This window comes from Lynx rufus, unplaced genomic scaffold, assembly GCF_022079265.1.
Source record: "Lynx rufus isolate CCGP_SWC_20201006 ecotype Redwood Valley unplaced genomic scaffold, mLynRuf1.p SCAF_18, whole genome shotgun sequence".
NCBI classification, from domain to species: domain Eukaryota; kingdom Metazoa; phylum Chordata; class Mammalia; order Carnivora; family Felidae; genus Lynx; species Lynx rufus.
This window is the reverse complement of record NW_025814832.1, coordinates 42,276,303-42,302,078: the sequence shown is the minus strand read 5'-3', so window position 1 is coordinate 42,302,078 and position 25,776 is coordinate 42,276,303. Positions and strand designations below refer to the sequence as shown.

General features: G+C 47.5%; 1 long non-coding RNA gene and 1 pseudogene across 2 annotated transcripts; both read right to left on the bottom strand.

Moving 5' to 3' along the window:
• Window positions 1-636: 636 nt before the first annotated feature.
• On the bottom strand, window positions 637-4,465 carry LOC124513587 (uncharacterized). Of its 2 annotated transcripts, none has more exons than XR_006962453.1 (2): window positions 4,374-4,465; window positions 637-1,012 (listed from the first exon to the last, which is right to left on the bottom strand). It is a non-coding gene; the product is annotated as an uncharacterized LOC124513587 (long non-coding RNA). The 2 variants fall into 2 exon arrangements; XR_006962454.1 differs by lacking the exon at window positions 4,374-4,465 and adding an exon at window positions 3,834-4,218.
• An 8,165-nt stretch (window positions 4,466-12,630) lies between these two features.
• LOC124513581 (leucine-rich repeat-containing protein 37A2-like) overlaps window positions 12,631-25,776 on the bottom strand; it is a 43,147-nt pseudogene continuing 30,001 nt past the window's right edge.

Here is a 25,776-nt window from a genome sequence, read left to right as displayed (position 1 = left end):
CTGCAGGCTTAGGTCAAATGGGATCTTAGGGCCTGAGTGTGGGGTGAGTACTGGGGTGGAGAGGTACTGCTACCTGCAGGTCCAGGGGGACTTTGGGGGTGTCTACAGGGCTGGTCTGGGAACGGGACAGGTCTTGGAAGAAAGCTCCACTGATCTGGGCCAGGCTGTCCATCAGCCTTTCTGGGAAGGGGAGAAGAAGGGGTCCCAGTGCCTGTTTCCATTTATAAAACCAGCTGTTGGAGATGTGGCACCTGAGTGTGTGCGGGCTGCCTCTTCAATAATTCTCTCTCTAGGAGCGAGAACCACCTCTCCTCGATTTTAGACTAGATGAATCTGAGTACATTTAGTATGGTTAACAGTTGAACAGAAAGTTAGAAATAAGGACACGGAGGGATGCCTGGGTGGCTCGGTCGGTTAAGTGTCTGACTTCGGCTCAGGTCACAATCTCACAGTTGTGAGTTCCAGCCCTGCATTGGGCTCTGCGCTGACCGTGCAGAGCCTGCTTGGGATTCTCTCTCTCTCTCTCTCTCTCTCTCTCTCTCTGTCTCTCTGCCCCTCCCTCGCTTGTGCTCTCCCTCGCAAAAGTAAATAAACATTAAAAATAAATAAATAAGGACACAGAAGCAAAGCATTATCTTAGCATTAAACAACTTGGAAAGTAAGGAATTTACTAGGAAATCCAGCTTCCTGGGCAAAAGGATAGTGTTTCTGGTTATAATTATAGCACATCAAGAGCATCAGTGTCTTGATACAAGCATGCCCTCCCCCAGATGGAGCCAGCAACATTCCTCAGTTCTTCCAATGAATTTTTGCGCAGCTGCTGTCTGCAAAAGCTGTGGGAACCCCGCATGGTAATCTCTTGTCGATCTTTTCAGGAGCCCCCGTCTCCTGGTCTTCTCTTACTTCTCAGGCCTCTCGGCCCCTCTGCAAAGTCTACGGGCTTGTCTTCCTCTCTCCATCTTACTCTGGCGCACGTTTCCACCATTCATGGGCCACGAGTCCACCAGGTAGTCTGAGGCCGGAAAAAAAAAAATCTCCCATTACCCTGTTATTTGAGCAATAATAAAGGTACATGCAAAGTGCCATGGTGCCAGAGAAGAGGCCTGGAAGGTTATCCTGGCGGAAGCACCTTTTATCTGAGCCTTCCGGGTGGACACAGGAAAGGGCGATGCCGGCGAAGAGACTGGTAGAGAAAGGGCTGGTGGGTAGGAATGCAGACTGAGCTCAGGGGAGGGTGCACGGAGAGGTGGAGAGGAAGCTAGGAAGTAAGGCCAGAGTAAGGGGAGGGGGATTAGAATGGAAGGGGGAGATAAAGACAGATTGGGCAATGGGGAAAGGGAGGAGGCACAGACACAGCTGGAGGCCAGTGCAGGAAGGGCTCAGAGGCTCACAAAGGCACTGGTCTGTCAGATTTCAAGCACTACGCATAGTCATTCAAAGCCAGGCAGGAGAACTGCAGGCATCTGAATTTCTCGGGGGTCTAAGGTGTAGATTCCTGAACCCCGCCCCTGCCCTGGAGAGTCACTCTGGGATGAGGCCCAAGAATTTAGCCTTGACCCAAACCTTTTCTGTCTCTTGCCCTACCACCCGTGGATCTGAAGGGTGAGAAAATGTGAGAATCTCTCTTTAACCTAGGAGCTGAAGGGCAAGGGATTTAACAGGTGTGGAAAATAGAGGCTCCTATTTGCCAGATAGGAATTTTGATTTATCCTTAGCAACCACCCTGAAGGTAAGCACCATTGTTATCCCCATGGCATAGATGATAAAACAGGCTTAAGAGAGGTTAAGGAACTTGGGGGCCCAAGGCCGTACAACTCATAATTACTACAGGTGGGATCCTCACCCAGCTCTGATTCTAGCTGGAGAACTAGCATAATTCAGTGGCCGAGCAAGTGGGCTTTGGAGCCAGGAACGCTTAGGTTTGAATGCCGGCTCTACCCCATACCGTTTTCTAGGCCTTCCCTAAGACAGCGCGGGGCCCAGCACAACCCAGCAAGTGTGGGCCTGAGACCACTGCCACAGTCAGTGGTTTTCACAGGCCCCTCGAGATGGCACCAGAGATAGAAACTTCTAAGTTTGATTGGTGGTTAGAAAAGAGAAGTAAATCACAACACTCTGAGGCCCCTTCGCCTCAGGCAGAGGGGCCAGAGTGTGTGACTTCCGGGAAGTTCCCCAAACTATCCGAGCCTCAGTTCCTCATCTGTAAATTGGGGAAAATATCAGTTGCCATGAGGATTAAAGAAGATAATATCCTCAGGACGGTTTCTGGTCTGAAGTAAGCACTTGAGGATAACTAGCTATATTATTATTATTATTATTATTATTACAGTTTTGGCTAATTTGTACCTACCCAGTCCAGTCAGATCTCCGTTTTCTAACTGGTCTTTGAGCACTGGAGTGAGAGCCTCTCTTGTTTGAACCCCAGATGTATCCTTACTTGGTCTCTGACCGAAATCATCTAAGTAGGACTAATGCCACCATTTCTTTTGAAACCGGAATAGGTAATGTTCTCATGGCTTCTGTTGCAGGAAGCTGGTTCTTCCCACTCTCTTTGAAAAAACGGATTTAAAGGGTTCGTAAAAATGATTTGTCAATTCTATCTCAATAAAGTTGGACACAAATACAGCTTTGAGGTGCAGTTGACAAAAGAATGGACTCTTTAAGCCTCCCAAATGTTATCACACGTAGTTTACAGTTCAAATAGTACGAAATGAAATGGTGAGGAAACAGAATGACCCGCAGCAGCCTCTTGCCTTGACCATCCCCACCCTCCTGGGCCAGCTCACCAGTCCTCAGTTCTCCTTACCTCTCGCTGGATCTTCGGGTGCTTATCTCCACCTATCTTGTGTTTCTAGCTCTTAATTCTTCCATTTGAAAGATTTTTTTTAATTTTTTTTTTTTTTTGAAAGAGAGAGAAGGAAAGAGAGAATCCCAAGCAGGCTCTGCACTGTCAAGACAAAGCCCGATGCGGGGCTCGAACCCACGAACCGTGAAATCGTGACCTGAGCTGACGTCAGACGCTCAACCGACTGAGCCACCCAGGTGCTCTGATTCATCCATTTTAGACACTGTCTGTGGACTTCCTGGCAACACAGGCAAGGAGTTAGGTCTTTAACACCCCCACCCATTCCATTCTTGGGGTTTAGTTTTGTCACTCTTGCCCCACGAATGATAGTGGTTGCAGAATTGTGACTAGGTAAGTATTGTTCACCGCAGAGCTTCCTCATGTAGTCCGATGGCACTCGTTTCTGTCCCCTGACCCCCCGGGGTTTAATTTCTTCTCCTTCTCTTTCTGTGCTGCCCGCCACGATCACTCCTCCACTCCGCTCCAGTGCTCTGGCATGACAGTTAGTGCCATTTCCCTCGGCTACCTCCTTGACCTGTCATACGCTGCTGTCCTGGAACCTTCCTTCGCTGCTTCGTGGGCTGGGCTTTTCCTGGCTCCCTTCTCTTCTTGCTTTCTTTACTCTCTCTCTTAATCTGCAGTTAAGAATCCCTTTCTAATATTAAAAAATAGAATGGTCTTTGGACCTGCTCGTGATCGTAGGTATCCTTTTGATATCTATTAATTGGGACAAAAATACAGAAAGACCAAAAGTTACTATGAAGGCACTCCTGCTCTTAAGTGAATTTGTGTTTTACTCACAATAGCATCTATGAACGTGTGAAAGCCTGTTCAAAGTTTAGGCTTAGGGTTAGTTCAATCTAGCCTCAATGTCTGGTCTTCCATTTGTCACCTCACCCCCTCAACTTGCCGTGAGACAACCCCTCTCTTGACTTTCTATTCAGTTCCTGTGCCCTAGCAGAGACTTAAGTACTGGTTTAAGGCCCACCTTGCAGGTGCACGTGGCCATGGCTGGCCAATCAGGGTCTCCTCCTACCAGATACAGGGTCCGAGCAGACCAATCAGAGGCTTTTTGAAGACTGGCTTTCCTTTATGAGGCTTGCTCAACCTCAGTGGAGAGTTGGAGTTACTAACGACTATCTTTGCAGTCTTGGGGCATGCATCCTGAAGCCTGAAGCCATCATGGAGGAAAGCACAACTGAGGGACAGTTGGGGAGAGAATGACGTTTGAGCGCTAGATGCGGCCAGCTTTAAGATCTTAGGCTTCCCGGTTATGTGAGCCGATACACTGTATGACATTTTTGGTTTAAGCATATGTTAGTTGGATTTCTTTCACTTGGAGCATAAAGAGCGGCGACTGATATATTGTCTTTGCGAACTTGGGAGGGTTATACAAGCGGTGTGTACAGACTTGGACCGTGACAACGCAGCTCCCATTAGGTCCCCTATGGCTGCCCTGTTATCAGCCTGAGCCTGAGACAGCTTGACATTGAATAGTCCGTTTTAGGGTCTGGAGGAAACGACTTACCATGAGTCACTGCCCTAAAATATACTTTCTACCCACATGCCCGGTGCCTGGAATTCTGTGGTGATGGTGGCATTCCTTAGCGTCAACCATGGCTCTCTTCAAGCGGTTCTCCTTTGGAGTGTGAAGTCTGCGATATTTAACTTGTAGAAGTCCTTTCTTCTGGAGGTCCCTGTGGGAGGCAGTGGATCCAGGATGCGGTGTAGACAGACCTAGGTACACATCTCAGTTCCCAATGGCACGGTCCCTTTGCCGCTTTGGGGGCAAACACATAGCACTGTGTGCTGACCTTTAGGAGGTCAGTCTGTATTACATAAGGAATCCTACGCAGAGAGTGAAGAAATGGTCTCAGATTCACCCAGTAATATCCCCGAGTCAGCCCTGAGGGCAGGGTCTGGCACTAGGCGTTGGGAAGAGGAAGGAGATGTGATTCTTGTCTTGTCAGGGCTCCTGACCTAATAGAGAACTGCGGTTGAGTCTTCACATGGACGGACGCTATCTTTCACTCCCACTCCGCGCCATTCGTAGGTGACGCCTAGAAGAGCAGGGCCACCGTGTCGTAGCCTCTAACCCAGGACTCTGTCACATTCTGGGAGAGAGAATTATGGGCCCTCCCCGCATCCCCGCTCCTGCTGTGTCTCCTCGTGGCCACAGTGTACTTTCCCATCCCCTGGCTTGGGGCTTGGGGCTGGTTCCGTGCTTAGGCTCGAAGAGGCTCGAAGAGGCTCGAAGAGGCTCCGTGCTTAGGCTCGAAGAGAGCAAGAGTGCTTGCTCTCTTACGCTTCTCTTGGGTAGCCGCTGCCTCTTCAGCCTGGGTCCTGGCAGCAACACAGGGAGACAAGACCAGCAGTGAGAAGCCGCGCCGATCCAGCCAGCAGGGCGTTAAAGTACAGCGGTAACGGCCAACCTGTGAGAATCGGTTTCCCAGCCTCCTGAGTTTTGAGGATGGTTTATTAGTTAGCACTGTTGTGGCAAAAGATAACAGATACATGGACTCCCTCCGTTATCAGGTTACGTACAGGTTCAGCTGCTGCAGTAGAGACCCGACACAACAGTGGGTTAAGTGATTTTTTTTTTAATTCTTTTTTTTTAATCCTTTTTTTCGGGGGGGGGGGGAGTGCAAGCGGGGGAGGGGCAGAGAGAGTGGGGCAGAGGATCCAAAGCGGGCTCTGCGCTGACAGGCTGACAGCACAGAACCCGACGTGGGACTCAAACTCACGAACCGCGAGATCATGACCTGAGCTGAAGTTGGATGCTTAACCGACTGAGCCACCCAGGCGCCCTTTAATTCTTTTTGGTTTTAAATGTTTATTTCTTTTTGAGACAGGGACAGAGATTGAGTGGGGGAAGGGCAGAGAGAGAAGGAGACACAGAGTCCGAAGCGGGCTCCAGGCTCTGAGCCGTCAGCACAGAGCCCGATGTGGGGCTTGAACCCACAAACGGTGAGATCCTGACCTGAGCTGAAGTCGGACACCTAACCGACTGAGCCATCCAGGCGCCCCAACAGTGGGTTAAATTAAAAAACAGCTTCTTGGGGGCACCCGGGTGGCTCAGTCGGTCAGGTGTCTGACTTTGGCTCAGGTCATGATCTTGCCGTTCATGGGTTCGAGCCCTGTGTCGGGCTGTGTGCGGACGGCTCAGAGCCTGGAGCCTGCTTCACATTGTGTGTCTCCCTCTCTCTCTGCCCCTCCCCTGCTCGTGCTCTGTCTCTGTCTCTCAAAAATAAGTCAACATTGAAAAGAAATTTTTTTAAGAAGCAGCTTCTTGATCTCTCATATGATAATCCGGTTAAGTACTGGATCTGGGGCTGGTTCGGTGGCTCTTATGTCAGGGAGCCAGGCTCCTTCTGTTTTCCTGCTCTACCACCCTGGGGTGTAGCCCTCATCCAGATGAGGCCTTTGTACTGTTGAAATCTTCATTTCCTCCACAGTGTGGCGCCAGACCGCTCTCTGCCGCTGCCCTGGAACACAGGCAGCCTAAGCACCATTCCTGCCTCTGCTTCGGGCCTCGGGACTTTTCTTCTTCTTGAATGAGTGTGCTCCCGCCCCCCAGCTGGTGCTCCACGCCATCCCCCAGGTCTCAACAACATACCCCCACCAGGACCACAGGAGCCAGAGCTGGTCGTGCCTGGTGCTCCTCAGGACTGAGAGGCCCTGACCTCCGTGGGGGCAGGAGCCGGCCAGCATGACCAGTCGGGACTCCCAGGTTAAGAATCCAGTTGAGCCTCCCGGTCATCCTCAATCTGCTCTGCCCTTCGTCTCCCGCCCGCAGATCCCTGCTGACCTCCAGCCCTGAAGAAGCCGGAGAACGTCTGCTTCCCCCACCTCCCCGTCCGCCTTGTCCTACTTCAGTAGTTTGGTGAGCATACAAAGGCCTGTCAAAGTGGTCCCTCTGTTTGGGGGATGGGCTCAGGAGGGGTGGGCATGTGGCTTCGGAGGGTGACAGATTCTTTCTCCAAATGCTCGCCGGGCTCCTCCGAGCCCTCTTCTTGATTCAACCTTGCTTGGCCTGTGAAGACTTGAACAAACACGGGCATGGTTGCTGGCAGCTCGTGGCCGCATCCCTAGTAGGACCCTAGCCTCCCTTAAAGTGCCTGCCTGCAAAACTCCCGGCTGTCTAAAGGATTGGCTGCTTAGTCCAGCCAACGCCTGAAGATCGGGCCCCTGTCTCCCAGCTTCTGTGAGAGGGCAGGAGCTTAACTTTGAGAAGTGTCAGCAAAGCCAGATGGGTCTCCTATGGGCCAGCGTCCCTTCCTGCTTTTTGTCATCTTTCACTTCTGATTATAGAGCCCCCACTCATTCCCTTCCCTAGCCCCTCATTCTCCCTGTGAAATACCCCATCTCCTCTGTAATAATCCCAGTTGGGTGCCTGCTCACGATGAACCCTTTCCCCTACGGCACTGCAATACTGTGTTACTGACTGAACTCTGTCTGGATTACTTTAAGCAGTGTCTGCTTTTGTTTATTTTCATCAGGGGAGGTGTGCAGGATCAGCCTTTTATTTTTTTTTTTTTATATTTATTTTTGAGAGAGAGGCAGGGTGCAAGCAGGGGGGTGGGGGAGGGGCAGCGAGCGAGGAAGACACAGACTCCAAAGCGGGCTCCAGGCTCCGAGCTGTCAGCACAGAGCCCGACGTGGGGCTCAAACCCAAGAACCGTGAGATCATGACCTGAGCCGAAGTCGGTCGCTCAACTGACTGAACCAGCCAGGTGCCCCAACAGCCTTTGAAATTAAATTATTTTCAGGATCAGCTTTTTTAAATTTTTTTTTTTCAACGTTTATTTATTTTTCGGACAGAGAGAGACAGAGCATGAATGGGGGAGGGGCAGAGAGAGAGGGAGACACAGAATCGGAAACAGGCTCCAGGCTCTGAGCCATCAGCCCAGAGCCTGACGCGGGGCTCGAACTCCCGGACCTCGAGATCGTGACCTGGCTGAAGTCGGACACTTAACCGACTGCGCCACCCAGGCGCCCCAGGATCAGCTTTTTAAGTAAGCATCCCAGGGATGTTTGCGTATAGAGGTCCAAAGGCTAGATTTTGAGAAATCATGTTTCCCTGTGGAGATCTTTTCTCTGGCAGCCCTTTTGAATGGGGGCTATGTTTTCTCACATACTGCATTGCCAGTAGTCCATCCAGCTTTAATTCCAGTGAGCACGTTCCAGAGATGAAACTAAGAATCAACTCCAGGCGCTTCTCCAGTCACCTCTGGGGATGAGTGTATGTCGTCAGCATCCAGCGCCTCACCTGCTGCCCAGCTAGAATGACACCTTTCAGGGTTTCTGACTTAGAAACACGACCACCAGGTTACTCCATGTGGACACCACCCCCCTTTTACAAAGCCTTTGAACACCCACCCATCAGGAGGGGTTTGCTGGATAATGTTGGTTGGCTCTTGACACCCATTTCTAGCCCCTTCTTTGCAGGTCCTGGACACCCACGAACCATAGTTCACGGATTCCCTCGACAGCAGAATTCTGCCAATAAAGCGTACCTGTGTGAAATTTGGAAGGCGGGAAGGAGGCGGAAGCCATGCTTTTCTCCTCTGCAGCAGCAGACATGCAGGCTGAATGTTGGAGTCCATACTCCCCACCAGTCAGGCTTGGGGCCATGGGGCTGTAGTGACCCCAGCAGTGGCTTCCCGAAGTTTCCTGACTGAGTGGCAGCAGCAACTTCGAATCTGGAAAGCAACTGTGGTAAAGTAACCTGAGAGCTAGTGGTGCGATTCCCCCCTGGCCCTGACCTTCACCACCGCGAGCCCCACCAGTGGTGAGCACCAATTGCTTGTATGACCTTTGCGTGTGTGTGTGTGTGTGTGTGTGTATGTGTTTGAAATATCTAGAATGGTTTGTTTTCCTGGCCATGGTAGTTTTAAAATATGTTCACAAAACTGAGGGTTGATGGGGGGTGGGAGGGAGGGGAGGGTGGGTGATGGGTATCGAGGAGGGCACCTTTTGGGATGAGCACTGGGTGTTGTATGGAAACCAATTTGACAATAAATTTCATATATTGAAAAAAAATAAAGATCTACTGAATGAGTGCTGGAAAAAAATAAAAAATAAAATATGTTCACAAATTCTTTGACTCTTCTCTCTTTATTTTTTTTTTTTTAACGTTTATTTATTTTTGAGACAGAGACAGAGCATGAACGGGGGAGGGGCAGAGAGAGAGGGAGACACAGAATCCGAAGCAGGCTCCAGGCTCTGAGCCATCAGCCCAGAGCCTGACGCAGGGCTCGAACTCATGGACCGCGAGATCGTGACCTGAGTTGAAGCCAGACGCTTAACCAACTGAGCCACCCAGGCACCCCGACTCTTCTCTCTTTAAAAGGTGGGGTCTAAATTCCCACCCCTTGAATGTGAACTGGATTTAGTGACTAAGTCACTGCTAAATGCTGCTCTGTGCCGTCTGAGGTGAGGTCATAGGAAGGATACCTTCTGTCATTTCTGTCTCTCTTTCTCAGATCACTCACTCTGGAGACACCCAGCCATCATGCTGTGAGGACATTCAGTCAAACAGCCTGTGGGCAGGCTCATATGGCAAGGATCTGAGGCCTCCCTCCAACCCCCTTGACAGCCATGTTAAGTGAGTGAACCACCTTGGAAGTGGACCCTTCCGACTCAGTCAAGCCTTCAGATGACTGCAGCCCTGTGGTATCTTGAGAATCTCACAAAAGACCCAGGGGCAGAAGTGCCCAAGCTATTCCCGAAATTTTGACTCAAAACTTTTGAGGAATGGGGCGCCTGCGTGGCTCAGTTGGTTGAGCGTCTGACTTTGGCTCAGGTCACGGTCTCACCATTCATGGCTCAGGCCCCGCATTGGGCTCTGTGCTGACAGCTCAGAGCCTGGAGCCTGCTTCAGATCCTATGTCTCCCTCTCTGCCCCTCCCCTGCTTGTACTCTCTCGCTTGTTCTCTCTTCAAAATAAACATTAAAAAAGATGTTTTTTGAGGAATAAATGCTCATTGTTTAAAAAAATTTTTTTTAAATGTTTATTTTGGAGAGAGCAAGAGACAGAGACATAGAGTGCGAGTGGAGGAGTGGCAGAGAGGGTCACAATCTCGTGGTTCATGGGTTCTAGCCCCGCATCGGGCTCTGTCCTGACAGCTCAGAGCCTGGAGCCTGCTTCACATTCTGTGTCTCCCTCTCTCTCTGCCCGCATGCTCTCTCTTTCTCTCAAAAATAAACATTAAAAAAATTAAAAGAAATATGGCAGGGTAGCATTTGAGACTAATAAGTATTGTGCAAATTTGAGGTAGTGTTATAGAAACATTTTCTAAGCTTCACTTTATGAACCACATTTGCACTAATGGAAATATTCCAAAATAGGAGAATGGAGTTGCCTGGAATCCCGGCCCACACTTCGGGAAGCCCAACGATGCACAGATGGGTCTTCTTGGTTTCTCGTCAGCTCTGTCTCTGTGTCCACCTCTCTTATTCAAAAAGTCACCACCAGCCCCCGCTCCACCCAGCTCATTAAGGAGTTTGAGCTGGCATGAGGAGTTTCTGCCCTTGTGACCTAAGAGTGACTACAGGGCCTGGTACTGCGCCCGGCTCAAAGCACGTGCTCAACAAACAGTAGCTGCCACCATCCTCATCGTTGTAATTATTGATTCTTTGATGGTAACCATGGCTTAGACGTCTCTGTACCCCTGCACCCTGCAGCAGGGCAGTATAACCGTCAGCAGGCTTTGGAGTTAACAGGCCTGGATTAAACCCCTACCTGGCAGTTTTGGATTTGCGGCTTTGGGCACCTGAACAGGTTACCTACGTCCTTTAAGCCGTGTCCCCTTATCTGCCAGATGGGGATAATAAAGTATGTTTTCACGGACTGTTGGGCGAAATTAAGACTGCAACACGCCCAACCCAGGCCTTGACACCAAGTAAGCAAATAGTGAACTAGCTGCTGCTGCTGCTTCCGATTACTGTTACTCTCTAGTCTCGTGCTTTCAACACAGTTATTTGTTGGCTCACTGAGGTCACCACACAGAGACAGACACTTGGTGGCCATTCTCACTAAAACGCTGGGGGAACGGGAGCAGGCACCAGGAGAACAGGTGTCCTTGCCCAGCAGCAGCAAACTAATAGAGCCGAAGAGGCACTGATGGGCCAATCACTCCGCTTGGAACCGTTCCTACCAACCCTGCCAAACCTGCTGGGCTGTGCCCCAGTCCTACTGTCCCCTCGGGGGACTCTGTTGGTGGCCAGCGGTTGGTGCCATATTCCATCACCTATCGCTAAGCCACCAGCATTTATTTGGGGGCATCTAAAGAGATTGTCAGGGGCGCCTGGGTGGCTCAGTCGGTTAAGCATCCGACACTTGATTTCAGCTCAGGCTGTGATCTCACGGTCGTAAGATCGAGTCCCTCGCATCGGGTTCCACACTGAGCACGGAGCCCGCTTGGGGCTCTTTCTCTCCCTCTCTCTCTGCCCCTCCCCCCTTGCTCTCTTTCAAAATAAACAGACATTAAGAAAAGAGATTATCAAACCTTGTTCATTCAGGATTTCTTTTATTCACTACTGTATTTTGACTCTGACGTCCTTTTTCTAAAATCTGTCATTCATTTACTCAGAAAGTATAGATGACTTCATTATTTTTAATGTTTATCTATTTTTGAGAGACAGTGTGTGAGCTGGGGGGAGGGACAGAGAGAAAGGGAGACAGAGGATCTGAAGGAGACAATGCAGGGCTCAAACTCCCACACCATGAGGTCATGACCTGAGCCAAAGTCGGATGCCCAATGGACTGAGCCACCCAGGCACCCCGACTCCTCCCAACATCCCAAATGTGACTGGTTAACGCCCTCCTCTGCAGAAGTGGAGGGATGTTTGCGTCTTCTGCACGTTGTGCTGCATTATCTCCTGGAATCGTGCAGCCCTGATCTGAGCTGGGTAGGAAAGCAGTGGTAGGTGTGGTGCTGGGCTGAACTGGAGAGAGCCCAGCCGCACGCATCCGACCCTCAGTGGGGTCAGCAGAGGCTAGTGTGGTACAGGTGAACAGTAAGTGCCCCCGCCAATAAGTTTTCTGAAATAAAGGCCTGAGCAGGGCAGTCCTGGGTAATTACTGCTCTCACACATTCTTTACTCTAACCCTCCAGCATCTCCCTGCTAGCTCTCTGAGGGTGGGGACTTTTTTTTTTTTAAAGAAAACAAACAAAAAAAACCCAATGGGAATTATCTACTAGCTTGTAAGGTTGAGGAACACCCTACTTCCAGCTACACATTTTGTGTCTGAGTTTGAGCTCTTGGGAAGAAAGACAGGCCTCAGCCCAACAGTGGAGGTAGGCTCAGCGATCCAAACATTCTGGCAACCCCAAAGACCTTACGGAGGGGCCAGAAAGAGACGATCCTCTATGGGCAGGGGGTCAAGCGCGGTCTGAAGGACTGGTATTTGGTGAGCCAGGGGAGAGAGCACCAGAATAAGCTGTTAATTAACTTAATAGTCTAAGCCCCTTGAAGATACGTTCTCCAGTTTCCAGAGACTGACTGTATCAGGGAAATGAGGGAAAGACGCCCCATTCACCCTACTTTGCCCAGACTGTGTCTTGTGGAAATACTGGCTACCAGGAGGGACTCTGGCTTCAGTCCTGCTTCTCTCGCCTGTGGCCCCTGTTGTCTGTAGATAAATATTGAACTGTTTACGTTTTAATTCCTCACCACGTGGCTAGAATTGGTTACGGATTTATACATTTCAATATGAGAAAAACGAGTATTTGACAAGCAATGCTGAGAAGCCAGTATCGGAAAGTAAACTTTGTAGCTGGCCTGAGGCAGGACGGCGTTCACTCTGTGACAACCTCACATAGTGTCTCACTCTCGTCACCCAGCTCTTCAGTAGTGGAATCTGTGGCCTTCTCTGCTGTGGCTTTGCCAGCCTCCCTGGGAAAAGGAGAAGAATGCCAAGGCTTTGACTCTCAAAAGGAACAATTCAACTCTTCATAATTTCCCCATTTTAGAGAAAATCTTCTCCAATCACGTATCCTAGTTCCATGTGGAAAATCTCATCTTCATCAGAACAATCCTTGTGTAGCTTCTGTGCCATGTTTTTCTTGCGTGTGGCATTGAGAGGTCTGTACATGTCCCTAAGCCAAAGTGGCCGCCTTCTCCAGAAAAAGCCCTCCTAGAAAACAGAAAGGACAATGTTAGGTCTGTTTCCCCTGCCTTCTCCAGCCACGGTACTTTATCCTCCTCAGATTTACCTGATTGTCACTTTCCTTTGAGCATCTCTTACGCAGCAGAGATCCAAAGAAGCCCCTTGAAGGAAACACACACACAGACAATTAGTGATTCGTACCATTTTCCATGCCTCTCACAATGTATTTCTCCAGTCTTATTAGCAGGCAAAATCAACACAGACCTGGGATCTCAGAAATAATTCCATACATGCTGGGCTTTCAGAATTTTCCTGTGTCTGTCCATAATGGCCCCACAGTGGCCCTGGGAGACCTTTGTATGTAACTTGACATGAAGTATAGGCAGGATTTTCACCCTGCTCACCTTCTGGCCCTTGGCCAAGTGCCCTTGTGCAGTCAACAAACTGGGTGACCACACGGCAGAAGCACCTAACTCTCTCCAGAAGCATTGTACATCAGTCCCCGCCAGGCTTAGCCTCCCAGGCATCATTTGCTGGCGGGTGGGGAGGTGTTTCTATTTTCCTAGCTGCATTACCTTACAAGATGAATCGCACCGAGTGAATGCCTGAGTCCAACCAGCAGTTATCTAGCTCACTGACTTTCACACTGCAGGCAGATGAATGAGTGAGTCGTGAAATCACCTTAAAACACACGGCTAGCGCTAAAACACAAAATACTCTTTTTGAATACAAACGGCATAGGGGGTACCTGGGTGGCTCAGTCAGGTGAGCAGCCCAAGTCTTGAGTTTGCCTCAAGTGATGATCTCACAGATTGTGACATTGAGCCCTGTGTCTGGCTCTGTGCTGATAGTGTAGAACCTGCTTGGGATTCTCTCTCTCTCTCTCTCTCTCTCTCTCTCTGCTCCACCCCCCCTCAAATAAATAATAAACTTAAAAAAAAACAGAACAGAAAGAATCAGAGTGTATGGTAAGTTTGTTTTAGAAGGTACTTATGTCTATACGGTATGTGTGCACTGAGTTGTGACATAAAATGCAGTTCACAGCCCAAGAACAGTGTAGTCAGAGACGTGCCCAACTGGAAAGGAACCATCTTCTTTCTGGTTCTAGTGGTACTAGTGATACAACCGTCTGGCAAGACATCTTCCTTTTCTCCTTCTCCATCTCATTAGTATAAAAGGAAGAGATAAATGATTATCTAAGGTCTCTCCCAGTTCAAATTCTATTGGGTCTGGATAAAGGGAATGGAGAGCGGGGCCTCGAAAACCAGGAGGAGGAAGAAGGAAGTTTCCCCCCCACTTTACAGGAGGGACTCATGTATTCCACCTTCCATCATGCTTGAAGACTAGCCCCTTCACCCCACGACTTTTGGCCCTCCCTATCCCTTCTCCAGAGCCTCTGAGAAGGTCTGTGGCCAGGCCTGATGCCCACCGTCAGCAGGAACGGGTCTGAACATTTCCACCCCCGTCCCCCCACGATCTTTCTTTAAAGGTCTAGTGAGCAGGTGCTCTGTGCCAGTCCCATTCTAACTCGGGTTTGGCTGGGCAGCTAACTTTGCTGGGTCCAGGCAAAGCATTAGGCCAAATATGTATTCTTTCTGCCTTTGGTGATTTCCTGGCTGTAAAACAAGGGGATTGAAATAGATGAGTTTGAAAATCTAGTTCTAAAATTCTACTTTAACGATTGCCAGACTAATATTTACCTTGAGCTTCCTTCTTTACCTTCCTTGGCTGCTGCTCTATGACAATAAATCTGTTTTGGAAGAAAACATGATCACAGTTACCCATCACAATAACCACTCCCTCCAAATCTTTATTCATTCCTTTGCATTTTAGGTCTTCTCTACCCAGTGAGAGGATAACTTTTCCTAGGACAGGAATTTGTTTAATAGTCCTTTGACTCTTCAATAAGACCTAACTTGTGTGCAGCTGGTAATACATTTTACTGACTGTCTCAGATAACAGTCAACAGATAATTCCTAATAAAAATTCTTGGGAGGAGGAAAAGAAAAGTGTCTACCAGAAACCTAAACAGCAGCACTGTTTTAAAGTCAAGGACAAGAGTAGGATGTCTGTTATCACTGCTGCTATTCATTGGTGTTGAGGAGGTCCTAACTGATGCACTGGGAAAAAATGGAGTCGTGGAAAGGAAGAACTAAGACGTATTTGCATACGAAATTACAGACAAACTAAAAGGCCCAAGAGAATCAACTAAAATTTTACTGGAAGAAATATGAGAATTCAGTAAGATGGCTAGATATAAAATCAAGACCTCAATGACTTTCCTATGTCCCATAAATAATTAATCAAAAAACGGAAGAATTATCCCATTTACAATTATCAATAAAAAGGCATAAAGTACCTAGGAATAAACTTAGCAAAGAATGGGTAAGACCTATGAGATGAAAACACTAAAGCTCTTCTGAAGGACATTAAGAAGAAACGAATACATGATGTGAGACACTATTTTCCTAGAATAGTGTACAGATGTCAGTTCCCTTCAAATTAACCTACAAAGTCAAGGCAATCCCATTCAAATCCCAAGACAGTTTTTTGAACAAAAACTGGCCAGCTGACATTTGGTAGAGAAAATGTGCAAGCATAGCTACAAACTGTATGAAAAAGAAGATCACAGAGCAGACATTAAAATACGTTCTTACAGAGCAACTGCAGTTAAGTATGTAGCGTGATACTGATACAGGAAAAGAAAACCAGATTGACAGAATAGAGTCCAGATAAAAATAGTATTTTAGATCCATGAAGAAAGAATGAACCATTCAATAAAAGATTTTAAAGTAACTGGATCTTTACGTAAGGGAAAAAAGTTAGATCCCCTACCTCGACTGTACCAAAACACCACACAGATTCCATACAGATTAAAAATAAATAAATCACAACAAATATTATAAGAGTACAGAAGAAAATATCAGAGACTATTTTTATACCATGAGGCGAAAAGGCCTTGTTAACAAGTCCCATGTCCCATAAGCCATGAGGCAGATATGGTGACGGACTGTCCACACCCTCCTGTTCATCGTAGTCCTTGCCCCCTTGATCCCCTGGATTGTTTGTCCTCTTCCTGTTGATTTATAAAACTCTCTTCATATGAAATACATTAATCCTTTCAAGGGCTTTCACTGAATTTCAATGTTTCAAATATTTGTCAGTGTTTTTATCGTGAAGGAGACAGAACAGTGGGATAGGAGCACAGGCTGACTGCAGGCACAGCTGGGTTCTGCTTTGGGTTTTGCCACAGGGGCCTTAAGCTGATCCCCTTCTATGTATGAAAGAAGGATGGTGATATCATCCTCACAGGACTGTGGGGATTCAATCAGATGTCTGGTTTATTCCAAGCATAAATCGGACAAGACGATCAAATCTATCAAATGTTTCTGCATGTGGTATCAGGTCACAAAGCTTTTTCTCACCACAAGATTATAAAAGTATTGATTCTATTTTCTTCTAATACTTTGACGGGTTCTTGTTTCTCTTTTTTTACATTTACTGAAATATGTTTTTTTAAGGTGAGAAATAGGGATCTGTTGTTATTTTCCTCCCAAATAATTAAGCAGTTGTTCTATTACCATTTATTTATTTTCTTCCACTGATTTGAATGCTAAAAGGTAACATTTCAATGTTTATTTATTTTTGAGAGTGACAGAGAGAGACAGTAAGAGTGAGAGAGGGGCAAAGAGAGAGAGACACACACACACAGAATCCAGAGCAGGCTCCAGGTTCTGAGCTGTCAGCACAGAGCCCAACACAGGGCTCGAACTCCTGAACCATGAAATTATGACCTGAGCCAAAGTAGGACCCTTAACCAACTGAGCCACCCAGGCGCCTCTAAAAGGTAACATTTCAAAAGTCCTAGGCACCCACGGATCTGTCTATTGCTGGACTCTGTAGGCTACTTCCCATAAATATTAGGTTGCATTATTCCTCCTTGTGAAATTGACACAATGCCTCATCTCTTCCTTTGAACATCATTATTGTCCACTACAGGAAAGAAACTGCATGGTCTCTGACCTCAAAAAGTGTATCATCTAAGTAGGGAGAGGAAATAATGAAACCACATAAAAAAAATATAAACACAAGGTTAAACCACATAGGAATTTAAAACAGCAATAGGAGTTTATAGAACTTCCCCAAAAGCAAAAGGCTGCAGGCCACCTGAAGATACAGAGTACGGACTGGACAATGGCCAATGATTTCTCTTCCCAGAGGTCATGGTAAGTTGACCCCACGCTAGTTCCTAGGCTCTTAGGCTGAGAAATCAGACTCTGATCTCATCAAGAGAGAACGTACTTCTTTCTACATGGAGGCAATATCACCTTACCAATGTCACAGGATTGATCAAAATCAGAATGTCAGGTCATGACTTGACAATAAGGAAAACATCCATTCCATAGATAGGGCATCTGTGTCTACATGATTGGGCATTACCTCCTGTGGAGACAGGCCTCTGTGGCACACTGAAGCATAATCAGAAGGCTATTTGGTGAGAAGAGAAGTGGAAGAAAAGTAATTAGCTGAATCCAGTGTTTAATGGAAAGGACTGAGGTAGCTAGATCCATCCATCTGCCCCGCGGGCACAGCCCGGCTGGTGGGCCTGACTCTCATCTGCTGCCTGAGGTGCCATCTCTACTCTTAGGCAAGGCTAGGTGGGCACTGCCCATGTTGGTCTCTTCCTCACCATTTCTATGCTTTTACTACTGACCAACCCTCCAGAAGACAGACATGTTTCTCCTTAGCAGTTAATACATCCAGTCAGGTTTTACTCAAGTCTGAGAGACCAGGAAGCCTTACATATCTCTGCTCTGATCCATGACCTTGATATTTCTCTCTTGAGGAGCTGCCTTTTAACAAACTGTTTAGCATATTTTTGTCATCAGGGGTGGGGAATGCGTCACTGTAGACCCTAACAAATGGTGACAATCTCACAGAAGGACTAGGTCCAGGAGTATTACAGTATTCGGGGAAGGCTTTGTGAAGAAAGATGAACTCGAGTTGGCTTTTGAAGGCTCATGGGACTTCCACCAGCAGAGTGAAATAAAGGAATTTCAAGTGGGCAAAGTCACCAACAAAAGTAGGAAAGGGCATGGTCTGACTAGGGGATGGTGAGGGGCTGCTTTGGCTGAAATGGAGGGTTGCCATGACAGATGGCAATGTGTGTGTGTGTGTGTGTGTGTGTGTGTGTGTGTGTGTATATATATATATATATATATATATATGCAATAAGCATATGTATATTTGAATAAATATATTGAATATATATTCAATTCATACATAATTGAATAAAAGGTAAACAGGCAAGCTCCAGGAATAGGCAACTGTAATTATGACAAGCTTTGAGTAGCCTGATGCAGGATTTTAGCTGCAGGGTTTTAACTGAACCTGTTTACACAATGCCTTGCGAAGTGGAGGAGAGAGCTGTAGGTACATCTAATTAATCAACAAGATGACACTTTTATCTCTAAGCCATGCCCTTTCTTCCAAGATGACTGATAGCTCCATGGAGGTGAAGACTATTTCTCTCTCATCATTTTAGCCAACGAGGAAAGAAATCAGTGGTAGTAGGAGGATGACTGGTGAGTGCATCGAATCGACATAATTTTTTTGAGTTGAAGAAATTTTACTATCATGTCAACTGTGGCCTTCTTAGACCTAATGTCTCAGAACAAGCTAATGGCTTGTTATCTTGGTTACAATCCACAGATGTCTCCCGGCAGTGGGGTTCCTTTTAAAATCCCTGGAATATACTTTGCAATAAAAGGACAAAGCATATCTCAGTCCTCCAGACTGAAGAGAGATATCAAGTCGTGACAGGTGGGAAAGTGGCTTTGATTTTCAGTTTGTGGGTTCTGAAGCTATTATAAAGAAGAAATATAGTCTGGGAATCGGAATTAATTGTTGTCCTTACCTCAATGAGACAGAAAACTATGATCAAAATCATCACTACTACGGTCACAGATATTGCCAAGATGAGTTTGTTGTTATAGCCATAGCCTGGAACTTCTTTTGTGAGCTAAAAAAAGGGAAAGAACAATTTTTTTTAGAAAACAGAGATAGGATGAAAGTTAACTATTCTTTAACGACTCTAAAACCCCATTCTTTCCGATGAATCGCTTCTAGGTTCTTAAGGAATATACCAAATCTAATGTGATATGTAATCTTAATCATTAGCATTTTCTTCAAGAATTTATGTATCTTGTATGTTAGGTCCTCTTTTTGTCTACTCCGGGAACAACGGCACTGTTTCCTAAATGAGCAAAGTGGCAGATCACTGCCTTAGCCAAAATTATGTGGCCAAGACAAGACCCGGACTAGGAGCCCCTGGTCCTTGTGCTTGGGTCCATGTCCTAAACCACCTAAATGTCGAGACCCCACATTTTGGGATTTAGCCTCACCTCCCTTGACTCCTGCCCTCTCTGTTCACTCTGGACTTCTGTGCTCTCATTGATATAATTCTCATTTTCCCATTGGTCCGTATCCCACTCTGCCTTGGACACCTTTACTTCTTGCTGCTCGCTGACAAGCTTCATCAGGAGGCCTGTTCTGGAGATGAGCTTGGCACAGGCCAGCTGCATGTGGGTCTCAGAGCAGTCCATTTTCAAAGTCCGGATAACATGAGAAATGAGGCTTCTCACGTCTTGTTGGGGATGAGGGACCGTAGCTGCTGGTTTAACTGAATTTCAAACAGATCACCTGAGGACGAGAGCTTTGACACAGTGAAGCCTGTGGCTTTTGGGGGCAAGCCAGTGCCCGCATTGGGGTATTCCCATTGTGTATCATTGGTTTGTTTAACGGTCGGCGTAGAGTTGTCTGCAGTAACAGTAGAATTAGCAGTGGAAAGATTCTTACGGTTTGTGAATTCAGGGAGGGTTTGTTCTGGCACAGTAGTGTTTCCTGTAGAAATATTTTCGTCAGAAACATTTTGGGCAGTAGTGTTCTCTGCAGTAGTGTTTTCTCTGTAAGTTCCTGAAGGAGCAAAGAATTCTGGAAAAGGATTTTTCTGAGGACTCAGTTCTCCCGGCGATGAAAAATCCTCTCGTGAAGGGGAATTTATGAGGCTCCTGACTGCAGAGGATGGAGGCCTCTTTGCAAGCAGCTGTCTATTACTGAGTGAACTTTCCTTTCTGGACTTTCGATTCAGTTTGGCCTTGGGTGTTCTGTGGACCACACGGGAGCGACTTTTATGAAAGCGGTGTGTTTTTCTGGGGTGTGAGGCTGGCCCGAAAGCCTTCATATTTCTAACTCTAGCATTTGCATCTTTTATAAGAAAAATTCTGCACATGAAGTCTTTTGACTTTTTTTTCACATCAGGTGGGGATTTTGGAGCGGGGGTGGCAGAAGCCCTGTCCAAAGAGTATTGCTTCACGAAAGAACAGACCACTGCCTTGTGCTCATCTACGAACGAAGGCTCTGTCTTGAAGGAGCTTCCCACTAATTTACTGGGCCTGTGCGCCACGTGAAGCTCCCCTGGGGATGGCCTCCTGAGCCTTCTTTTCTTGGGAGCATGGGTGGCAGAAGCCCTGGCCAAAGACTATTGCTTCATGAAAGAACAGACCACTGCCTTGTGCTCATCTACGAACGAAGGCTCTGTCTTGAAGGAGCTTCCCACTAATTTGCTGGGCCTGTGCGCCACGTGAAGCTCCCCTGGGGATGGTCTCCTGAGCCTTCTTTCCTTGGGAGCGGGGGTGGCAGAAGGCGTGTCCAAAGAGTATTGCTTCATGAAAGAATGGACCGCTGCCTTGTGCTCATCTACGAACGAAGGCTCTGTCTTGAAGGAGCTTCCCACTAATTTGCTGGGCCTGTGCGCCACGAAAAGCTCCCCTGGGGATGGTCTCCTGAGGCTTCTTTCCTTGGGAGCGGGTGTGGCAGAAGCCCTGTCCAAAGAGTATTGCTTCACGAAAGAACAGACCACTGCCTTGTGCTCATCTACGAACGAAGGCTCTGTCTTGAAGGAGCTCCCCACTAATTTGCTGGGCCTGTGCGCCACGTGAAGCTCCCCTGGCCATGGTCTCCTGAGCCTTCTTCTCTTGGGAGCGCGGGTGGCAGAAGGCCTGCCCAAAGAGTATTGCTTCATGAAAGAAGTGACCGCTGCCTTGAGCTCACCTACGAACGAAGGCTCTGTCTTGAAGGAGCTTCCCACTAATTTTTGGGCCTGTGCGCCACGTGAAGCTCCCCTGGCCATGGTCTCCTGAGCCTTCTTTTCTTGGCAGTGGGGGGCAGAAGGCCTGTCCAAAGAGTATTGCTTCATGAAAGAAGAGACCGCAGCCCTGTGCTCATCTACGAACGAAGGCTCTGTCTTGAAGGAGCTTCCCACTAATTTGCTGGGCCTGTGCGCCACGTGAAGCTCCCCTGGCCATGGTCTCCTGAGCCTTCTTTCCTTGGGAGTGGGGGTGGCATAAGGTGTGTCCAAAGAGTATTGCTTCATGAAAGAATGGACCGCTGCCTTGTGCTCATCTACGAACGAAGGCTCTGTCTTGAAGGAGCTTCCCACTAATTTGCTGGGCCTGTGCGCCACGTGAAGCTCCCCTGGGGATGGTCTCCTGAGCCTTCTTTCCTTGGGAGCGGGGGTGGCAGAAGGCGTGTCCAAAGAGTATTGCTTCATGAAAGAATGGACCGCTGCCTTGTGCTCATCTACGAACGAAGGCTCTGTCTTGAAGGAGCTTCCCACTAATTTGCTGGGCCTGTGCGCCACGAAAAGCTCCCCTGGGGATGGTCTCCTGAGGCTTCTTTCCTTGGGAGCGGGTGTGGCAGAAGCCCTGTCCAAAGAGTATTGCTTCACAAAAGAACAGACCACTGCCTTGTGCTCATCTACGAACGAAGGCTCTGTCTTGAAGGAGCTTCCCACTAATTTGCTGGGCCTGTGCGCCACGTGAAGCTCCCCTGGCCATGGTCTCCTGAGCCTTCTTCTCTTGGGAGCGCGGGTGGCAGAAGGCCTGCCCAAAGAGTATTGCTTCATGAAAGAAGTGACCGCTGCCTTGAGCTCACCTACGAACGAAGGCTCTGTCTTGAAGGAGCTTCCCACTAATTTTTGGGCCTGTGCGCCACGTGAAGCTCCCCTGGCCATGGTCTCCTGAGCCTTCTTTTCTTGGCAGTGGGGGGCAGAAGGCCTGTCCAAAGAGTATTGCTTCATGAAAGAAGAGACCGCAGCCCTGTGCTCATCTACGAACGAAGGCTCTGTCTTGAAGGAGCTTCCCACTAATTTGCTGGGCCTGTGCGCCACGTGAAGCTCCCCTGGCCTTGGTCTCCTGAGCCTTCTTTCCTTGGGAGTGGGGGTGGCATAAGGTGTGTCCAAATAGTATTGCTTCATGAAAGAATGGACCGCTGCCTTGTGCTCATCTACGAACGAAGGCTCTGTCTTGAAGGAGCTTCCCACTAATTTTTGGGCCTGTGCGCCACGTGAAGCTCCCCTGGGGATGGTCTCCTGAGGCTTCTTTCCTTGGGAGCGGGGGTGGCAGAAGGCCTGTCCAAAGAGTATTGCTTCATGAAAGAATGGACCGCTGCCTTGTGCTCACCTACGAACGAAGGCTCTGTCTTGAAGGAGCTTCCCACTAATTTGCTGGGCCTGTGCGCCACGTGAAGTTCCCCTGGGGATGGTCTCCTGAGCCTTCTTTCCTTGGCCATGTTCTCCACAGACGGCTGGGCGTTCTGTTTCCTCTGGATGTTCTGACGTCTCAGTTCTTTTAAGTGCCTTTTCCGTATGCCCTTTGGGCCCTTGATGACCTGTTCACTCTCAGGAACTTTTTCCCCACACTCTCAACGTTGTCTAGGCTCTTCTCCTGCGGTTGGGCAGTTTCCCATTTCTTTGGAAAGATTTGACGTTTAAACTTGGGACCTAAAAGGCTGGAATGTATAAGCATGGCCATTTTTGCTTTCTTTTTCACCTCATCAATTTTTTCCTGAATTTCTGCATCTAACAAATTTTCCAGAAAGTAGAGTTTTCTCAGTTCATTCTTGTAAGTTGAATTGTTGGATCCAGGTTTCAGAGAAGGGTCCCCTGTGTCGTTCATCGAGTGACCCACGGGCTTGTCTCCCTCTTGCACATTTGAAAACAGAAATTTAATGAACGGTAACAGCGTCGATTCTACGTCTTCTAGATTGCCCTCCGAGAAATAAGGCGATATGTAATTCAGTGCACTAATGACATCACTTTTGTCATTGAAGTCTAGCTGCTCATTCATAAAGGCTGACAAACTGACACGATCTATGTCTGAGGATGCCTTCTGTGGCTCAATAGTCAGCTCTGTGCTGGCGCTCTTCTTTCGAGCTTTCAATACCTTCATGAATGATCCTTCTGCATTCCTTAGGTATACTTCCTGATCTGTCGAAGAAGAAGGAGACATGAGTTTTGATAATGAAAGACTGATAGCACAGCTCTTTGTCAATGCACAGTCATACATCCCAGTCAAGCAAATTAAGAATCAGCAAATACTTGAGCGCCATTTAGAGAGGAGACGAACTCAAACTTGGACCTACGATTGGCAACAACCAAAGGAGAAAAAGATGTTTTTTGAAAAAGTAGCTATTTCCTCAGAACATTCCATAGTGTGAATAACTATATTTAGAGTTATTCCATTGGTCCCTAAGGGCCGATTGCCCAGGCCTCAAGAAAAGCCAAGGCTGGAAGATACCCGGCTAAACTGTGTGCAGCTCTAGTGCGACTCCTGGCATTCACATACCCCACCCTGTCCTGCTTCGGGGGCAGAGGGAGCACGAGTCTTCCTCCTTCTACGTCTTCAGTGGGCTTGAGTTCTTGCTACCATCACATATGCACGGGACAACACCCGTCACTAGCAGGTCCTCATCTGGACACGCCCTCTCCGCCCACCCACCAATTCCTTTGTTTGGTCCCTGCTCCCCTATATCGCACCTCCGGTAACATAAGCTCTAGACAGAAAAAACTAAAAACGAGACCCGCTAAGTCCACCCTGGTTCTTTGCTTCAATTTGGGCAGAGATGTGGGGTATAGGTTAAGAGATTTTCCAGGTATGAGAGAGATACCACTGTGGGGCGTTCCAAAAAATCAACGGAATGATACTTGAGGTTTTAAAATGCAGAAGGGATAAAGAAACTTTGGTCAAACGCCTACTTTGCTTTCATTTCCTTTCATTTCCAGATTTCTAGCTTTACTGAGAGAACCATCCAGAGCTTCCAACTACATGAAGGTCAAGCGTACAGCTTGTGTACACTGAACAGCACTGTGCAGCTGGGTTTTTCCAGAAGAATTAAACGTATTTTTAGTGGTGCTGGGGAGAGTCAGAGGAGGAGGTTACAAAGGTCACGAGAGAGGAGGAGCAGCGGGCTGGCGGAGCGCCCAAAACGGGAGAGGAGACTTGAGTGTAGGCTAAGGCACCTCTGATCTCATTTTTCCTCGCCTGTCAAAGGAGATAAAAAAAAAAGCCTATTCTGCCCACCTCTAAGGGAGAAGGGAGTAAGAAAATTGGTAAAACCTTGTTTTGGAAAGTAAGCAACACTACTTATAGAAGTAGCAAAGTGTAATTTATGCTGTGCCCTAGACCATTGACAGGGACCCATATTCAAGCTATCCAGGTGCAAAAGCACATTTTGGAAGTCACCAAGTTAGTGCCAATAAAACCTAAGAACAGAAAAATACCTAAAAGCACCTGTGTTTTGGATAGAAAAGCTTAAGATTCAGAACAAGAGTTGGACAGCCCAAGAATAGAAGAGCCCTCTCATCCGTTAGAACGGTTGGGTAGCAGCTTCTGGTTAGGGAACAGAAACACAGAGGCTCCAAAGAAAACTTTTTCAGAAATCAGCATCACTTGTACTCTTACACACTTATAAAAACAACAAAATAAACAAAAAGGTATCTCCACCTGTCCTATAAGACAAAGGGCACCTGAGACCTAACGCACGTAAAATCAGCTTACAAACTGTGATGCACTATGTGAACAGGTTTTCATTTTGGGGTAGTGGACTTAATAATGTAACTGAGAATCTGACTTTTAACAAAGGAATAGTTCTTAGAAATTTAGGGATCTGAACTCTGAATGAGTAAAAATAATGCAATGACATCATTAGTTTAAAAATTTACCATTGTTAGGGTGCCTGGGTGGCCCAGTCAGTTAAGCATCCGACTTTGGCTCAGGTCATGATATCACAGTTCAGCCCCGCATGGGGCTTGCTGCTGTCAGTGTAGAGCCTGCTTCGGATTCTCTGTCCCCCTCACTCACTCTCTGCCCCCTCCCAGCTCACGCACGTGAATGCTCTCTCTCTCAAAACTGAATAAATATTAAAAAAAATTATCATTGTTGATTAAAAATAAAAGTTAAACCACAAATAAAATAAAAATTTACAAATTTATCATCAGGCAATTAGGACTTACCACAACGTGTGCCATTTGTCAGACATGCACTGTCACAATGTAGCTTGACTGTCTTACAGACAACCTCAATAGTATTTTTAACTTGGCAGAGACAGCAGGCCATACGGCTAGGTAATATCCTATAAATGGAAACACAGAGAATTAAATTAGTGGTAAAGGAGTTACTTGAGTAGGTAGAAGAGGCGGGCCAAAGTCATCACAGGGCTGTGCAAAAAGGAATTCTTGAGGCACATGGCCTGGATGGTTGGGTAGGGACCAGTTGGCCAACTGCTGCTCTTGAATATTATAAATACACAGATAGAAGGAAAGAGGTGCCCAACAGAAAGGTAAGGATGGCATGGGGTATGGTATCCTTAGAATGAGATAGAGATTAGAACTGGGTGACACGGATCAGTAGTTTAATACACAGGTAACTCCTTCCAAGCCAAAAGTCTCACTTTGGGTGGAGGGCACACAGAAACAGGG